Raw genomic sequence first — 7,176 nt, forward strand, 5'->3', positions numbered from 1 at the left:
TTTTATCAAGCACACTTTACAAAATGACAATGTATATTGCGAAATGTTAAAACTATAAATTAAAGAAGTATTACGCAATGGATTGGGTTCAACTTGGATATCAAGTTCAATGCTAGTGTTTGCGCACACTTTATTTTTTAATTCTTTTGATACTTCCAGTCTTAATTGAACCCTTAACTTTTGAAAGGTCAAGGCGGCATATATACGAAACATTTCATCACAGACAAAGAGAGATTTTTTCAAATTCATTTATTCACAAGATCCCATCGTATTTCTATTTTATACCTATGAACGCATGGACGCATACATCAATCGTCTTTTTTATTATATCAAGGTCAAGTGGTACACATTTACAAATTATAAACACTGTTGGTATTCGCTTGTTTATAATAATAGCTTTAAGAGCGATTACACAGGGGAACTTTTAACAGCGATACAAACGCGCGAAGCTTGCGATTTCTATGTAAACGCGCGATCGCTTATGTTGAATCATTATAAACATGTATTGCGTTTCATCGCGTTTGCGTCGCAATTGCATCGCGTTTGCATCGCGATTGGGTCGCTCCTTAAGTAAAGGTAGACGATTAGCGACTGCATCGCGCCTGAATCATAGAAGACGCGCTGCTAAAAGTCGCCCTTTTTAACCGATCTAAAATGTTGTACGCTCTTTTTATACAATAGAAGTACGATAAAGAAACTAAGCGGGAAATTCGCGAGTAAAAGCCGTAAACCAATTATAATATAAAAAAAATAAGTAAAATTGATTGTCTGTAATAGTTATAACTATTTATAACATTAAACAAAGATTTTAAATATTACTTAAGACTAATTATTTTGTTTATTGTGATTTGAAAAAATATGTTATTGTCTGTGATAATTATAACATTTGATCACAATTGCTCAATAAATGGATATTTGATTTCAAAACTTCTTTTTCTCTTGACGGTACTTACTTTACAAATACAATGAGGGGAGTTGGGAGTTGCTAAATACAGAGGGGATCAGTTGAGATTTGAAATTGGCGGTGGATACATTAGGAAATCAGATGGGAACAGCCCAGTTTCTTGCACAGCTGGGTTGGACGGTATTCGATAACATTGAGTTTAAATTTTGCCTTCGACATGATTGTTTCCTCAACATGTGTTCCTTCACCGTCATTTGCAAATGAAATAATATTGTAAGCGGTTGTGTAAGTACATAAATACCTACATGGTTTATGTAGAGCAATGTGCAACATTTCTATGGTACGTATGTAGAGCCACCCTTTTATCTCTTTTGACACTTCCAATGTAGGTATGTCTTAACATAGGTGTTTAAGGTTGTTTCATCATGAACCCATTATACGTCCCATTGCTAGGTACGAATCTCCTCTCAGGCAAGCGCTTAGATCAATGCGGGTTTGGGGACTTCACACGTTTTCTGAGGGCTGTGAACCTTCTTTGACGTGCAAGTTTCGTCACGATGTCTTTTTCAACGAAAAGTTCACTATAATTTCAAATTAAATTTCGCACATATATTCCGAGAAACTCAGAGGTGCAAGCCCGGATTCAAACCATCTGCCTCTGCTTGAGAAGCGGTAGGTCAAACCATTAAGCTACTATGGCTTTTTGCTACCATAGTTGTTTGCCCCTGTGTAGGCAACCTAAACTAAACTGTGAATATTCAATAGAAAATAAAAGCGCTTTGCCAGTACGAATGGATTCGTGGCGCGCTTTTGAGACCTAAATTGGGTCTAACCTTGGTAAGGGTACGCAAGTGTGGATAACCGGTTTCTGTTTTTTAAATGAACCCAAAATCTCTTACTACGATATTCTCTACTATTAAAACAATATTTTTTGTTTTACAGTTTTCGTGAACTCGCACAAAACTTATTTAATTTCAAAGCTATTATGTGAGTTTCCGGCAGTGGTAAAACAAAAGATGTGATCCGTTAGTGGTTTTCAAAATAGTACAATCAAGAACACGTCAAGCTTTATACTTCTGAGTTCATTGAATTTAAATCTTAAGTACCAAGCTGCACAAGAACATGCTCTTAACCTTGTATAGTACTGCGTGTGGCTTACCCTGCCGAATGCTATATATTTTTTAACAAATAACGCACATACTCATACGCCCTGCACTAAAGGGAAACCTGCATCGCGGTGGGTACCATTGGACACTTACATAGACAACTATAAATTACACCCAAATTCACGAGATAAATTATCAATCGACGACTACCTTACACCAATTGGCAACTCTTTTTACCACGATGGCAAATATATCCCATGTACACAGTTCAGCATGGCGGCTACTTGAAGCGTGATTAGCGCGGCTGAGTTCTGGGCTGCGATAATAACAGTGCATAGTTGCCTATAGTGCTCTTTACCGCCCAGTGGGCGCTGAAGCGTCCTAGGGGAGCGGTAGGGACCTCGAGACGCAATTTAGGGGCGTTGATGCTGTCCTGGGGGTGCTACCGCATTTGAAAATATACCTGAATTATCTATACAAACCACACTACACATTTTTTTCCTTCTAACTTTTTATGTTAAGTTAATCAAATTCAACAATAAAAAAAGTTTTAATTTTTTTATAACATCAAGTGACGGGACGAACAAGTCGTGCGCCTGGTGGTAAGCTACATGCCTGTCCATAACAGTTACAGTGCCACTCGGAGCTTTAAATTGCAACGATATCGAGGGGCACAACCACTGTGCCCGTCACCCCGAGACATAAGTTGACAAGTCCCATATTCCTGTAATCTCACCAGCACTCTTACCTTTCAAAACCGGAACACGGCAATGCTGACATTACTGCTTGGCGGCAGAAATAGGTAAGGTGGCAGTTTTTTTATCTTGCTTAAGTGGACGGTGAGCCAATGAGTTTGGGAACCTATGATATGCCGTCGATACGATAAGAAGAAGAAGACGAGAGAAATTAATGTAGGCCATAGAAATATTTCTCGCGGCCTATTAATCTAAACCACGGGACGCCTGCGTGACAAAATAGCATGGTATGCTACTTTGCCTAGTTACATACAGCAGCAGTGTATACAACAGTGTAATGGCTTTTTTACAATGAGAAAAATTAAAGACATTTATCACTTTTGAACTATAGTTTTATTCAACAATTACTTATTTGAGTGATGTTGTACTGTTCCAAAGCTTTCAAATGAATCTAAAATGATTTTATACAACATTTATCTATGACAACATTTACTTGCATACACCAATCTCTCATTTATTAATTGTCATAAACAATTCATCCATTCTCGGGATAGTGTTCACTATCTAATTTCCGAGGTAATCTGTATTATTCAAGTATTCAAGTGTTACCGTCGATTTTTTTATAATTTCAAGTGACGACGCGCGACGGTACGTCCAAGTCGTGTTCCTGGTGGTAAACTATACGCTACTTACAGTTCCACTCAGAGCTTTAAATCGCAAATATCTGAGGGGCACTGCCACTGCGCCTGCGACCCTGAGACATAAATTGACAAGTCTCATGTGCTTGTAATTTCACCAGTACCCATAACCACAAAACCGGAACGTAATAATGCTCACATTACTGCTTGGCGGCAGAAATAGGCAAGGAAGCAAGTACTTCTCTGGATGAACTCTTTCGCAAGATTGCTACTGAAATATATTATTATTGTTATAATTATTATTATTATTTAACATACTTGAATACTTAATTAATAAAAATTTTACACAAAAAACAGGCTGAGACCACAAACACGAGAATGATCCATTAATCACTCCAAATCATTTTTATGCATTTTAGACAATATTTTTTTTGTCGTTCTGTATATATTTTTAGCATTTAATTCGTTTGTAGACATTTAACTCACTTTCACCTAGATTTTCTATTAATTTATTTATTTACTTTATTTGACCACTAAAACATCACAATTTTACATCAATTACTTCATGAATTGATTTTTAGGCATTGACTAGATATTTAATGAAACCTAATGAGTCGAAAACTAAAGTTGTTTTTTAGTTAATCTACTTCACTATAGAAGGTACACTAGTAGGTGACGTACGTAAGTACTTAATAAAAGAAGTCCCTAATTGCTTTCTTAATTGTACTCTTTACCAAAACTAAATATTCTTGGGCAGGTTTGAAATACATGCTTTTTAAACACCTACAGAGTAAGAAAAATCGGGACAGTCAGGAATACAAATTTCTCGAGGTTCCAATAAAAATAAGTCAAATAAAATTGGAATTTTTGAGCGCACTCTGGATATTTTTTTAAGGCTCTTTCTTATCTAAGAGAGGATGCTACCAGGGAGCACCCTGGTAGCATTTAACGTTAATCGTTTAACCCTGGGGTACGTATACTCTGATTGCGCAATCGGTCGGTAGTGGAAAGTGATAACCCTCAATGTGTACACTTTGATTACTATATCAGTTTCACCTGCCCAATAGTCGTACGATTTGTCGCAATAGATTGCGCGATTCGTTTCAATTGTTTTATTTTTTTAAAACGATTCCTAACAGATCACAATATTTTTAATACGGTTTCAGTTTTTTGCATCGAAACAATTTTTTTTTAAACTATTTAAAATTAGACGACAACTTATAAACGTACGCATACAATAGAATAATTCACATTTTATGTAGATATTTCTAATCGAGTGTAGTCAAAAAGTGGCCAGCACACACTCCAAAAGCATTACGATTTGGTTCCATATCTCCTTTACTTAAATACGTAACAAGTCTCAATTACATATATGTAAATGCACACTTCACTATTTATTTTTTTAATTGAGTAGGTGCATAATACGTTAATTACAAAGTACCTTGTAATTTTATCAACATAATTCTACTCATACTTCTGTTTGAAGAATTTGTCATAAAAAATCCCTAATCGTTTTACAATAAAAGAACCTTTTTTAATTAAAGTATAAAATCGTAAAGCAAAAGTCGTTGAATGGGCTCCATACATTGTAGGCACCACTATGGATCATGGTATACTGATTCGAAAAATATAATCAACGGTATTTAAACGACGTACGCTTCAAGAGCAAGCATAGCTAGAGCCGCCATCGCTGCAACGGCTGGTACCGTCACTACCCACGCGAATATAATGTTCCTGAAATAAAAAAACAAATATCAACATCCGATTGATTCAAGTACACAAGTAATTATATTTATCAATACACAGTTATTTTTCAATTATTTAATTCTATATTCGTCTCGCTAAAGGTAATATGTATATTTAAATAATTATTTATAGATGTTATAAATATATTATTTAAAAAACCGTCCTCAAAAGTTTGTGTGAGTCAAACACAATAAACCTGATTCATCCCCTGATTGGTCACCCTAAAAGGTCACCCTAAAAGGTCACCCTAAAGGTAAGGAATATTTTCTTCAAATTTGAATGGGTCCACTGGTGACTGACCACCTTTCCAACAAAAAAGAATCATCAAAATCGGTTCACAAATGTCGGATTAGTCATGTAACATACACACAAAATAATACAGTCAAATTGAGAATCACTTTTTGAAGTCGGTTAAAAAACATTATGTGATTTGTAACATTAAAATGTCAACAGCCCTTGTTGCTAACAATACCTTTACTGGCGCTTAGAATATGCCAACAATGGTTTCTGGATTATCTTTGCAAGCAATATTTTGTAACAATTATTATATTAATTACTAGTTGAATTCACTATTACAAAAGTTCATTCCATTTGTAGGTATTAAGTAATGCGAACGAACGAATTATAATCAGTAATTTATAAAGTAATTACACGGAGAAGATAAACTGTCTTTTAAAAAGACACCTAAACACCTTTTAAAAAGGCGTTTTAATATATTTTTTAGATAACTTCTTATAGAAGCTTCCTAAAGTAGTGAAAAAAAAAGTACGTTTAGGTATAAATTATGTAGTAAATAGTTATATAAAAAAGTAAATTATATACTGCTAGAACCACGAAAAACGTAAAGTGATCCAGCCAACCTGACGTCAGAATGGTTGGTCCCTTTATTTCTTTAATATTTACGTCAGCGCAAAGGTAGAATACATATCAATAAAGTTACTAAATAGTAGAAAATAGGTAGTAAATAATGAGCATAGTTTGATTGGTATATCTCGTTTGGTCCAGCCATCCTGGCGGACACCTCTCATCATTCCTTTCGAGACCATGGTCATTGCAACACGTCCGAAACGTCGAGGTAAATAATATACAGGATTAAGTTCCGATATTAAATTTCGAATAATGTGTGAAAATCGTGAAACTTTAGGCAATGTAACAGTATTTCATTAGTAGGCCTGATTTTGGAGCAAATGTCTTCGAAAGGACAAGGAAAGGCCAAGGAAAGATGAGTAAGACCTCAGCACGGAGCTCAACCAGATTGAGGATGACCTTAAAAAGGCGAAGTCAAAAATAAAATGAAACCTAAACAAGCATGTCAGGAATGTTGAGTAGGTGTGCAGTCTCAACCTTCAACATTGGGAGACAAGTGTGATGTATGTATGTGTCGTGCCAAAATAACGACATCGCAATATTAAACTTTTCATATCGATATATTACTTTCCACAGCGACAACTAAATAGTAAACCACTTTCCATAGTTAGGACGTCGCTAGATACATCGGACAATGAAAACTGGCGTCAAACGGAACGGCTGCTCTTTTCAATATTTTTTGCCAGCTCTATATTCCACTTTCACAAAAGTCGGCATTTTGATTTCCGACAGCATTTGATAATGGAACGAAAACATTTCTTGCATACTTATCATGCCAGAAATGTTTTCGAAATACAATGTAAAAATTAACATCATCAAAGGCGATTACGTACATGTATTTACAATATTTATATAATTTTATCTAAATTCAAGCATAGCAACGAGTTACGATGTGAACACAGCTCTAGATATGTGTATAATAACGACGTTATGTCTGGATATAGATACAACTACGCCGCCGCCTGTCGCGCCGTAGTTCGTGATTACAAATTGAAAAGAGAGGAATTTTTATTGCTGATAGGATAAATAGAAACTTGGTACTTAGTGTTTAGTGTTTAGTGTTTAGTAGCTTAGAGCTTAGCCTTTCGTGACAAATCCTAATTGGTAAACATCACAGGTAGTGTTTCGTGCCACTGCCTGGTGACAAATATTATAAAAAGGTAGTAGTAAAATTTTTCATCCTTGCGGATAGGCTAAGGTGTCTAAGCCTTACTTCCAGA

This window comes from Hyposmocoma kahamanoa, unplaced genomic scaffold (assembly GCF_003589595.1).
Source record: "Hyposmocoma kahamanoa isolate Upper Pololo Valley unplaced genomic scaffold, ASM358959v1 78, whole genome shotgun sequence".
Classification (NCBI taxonomy): domain Eukaryota; kingdom Metazoa; phylum Arthropoda; class Insecta; order Lepidoptera; family Cosmopterigidae; genus Hyposmocoma; species Hyposmocoma kahamanoa.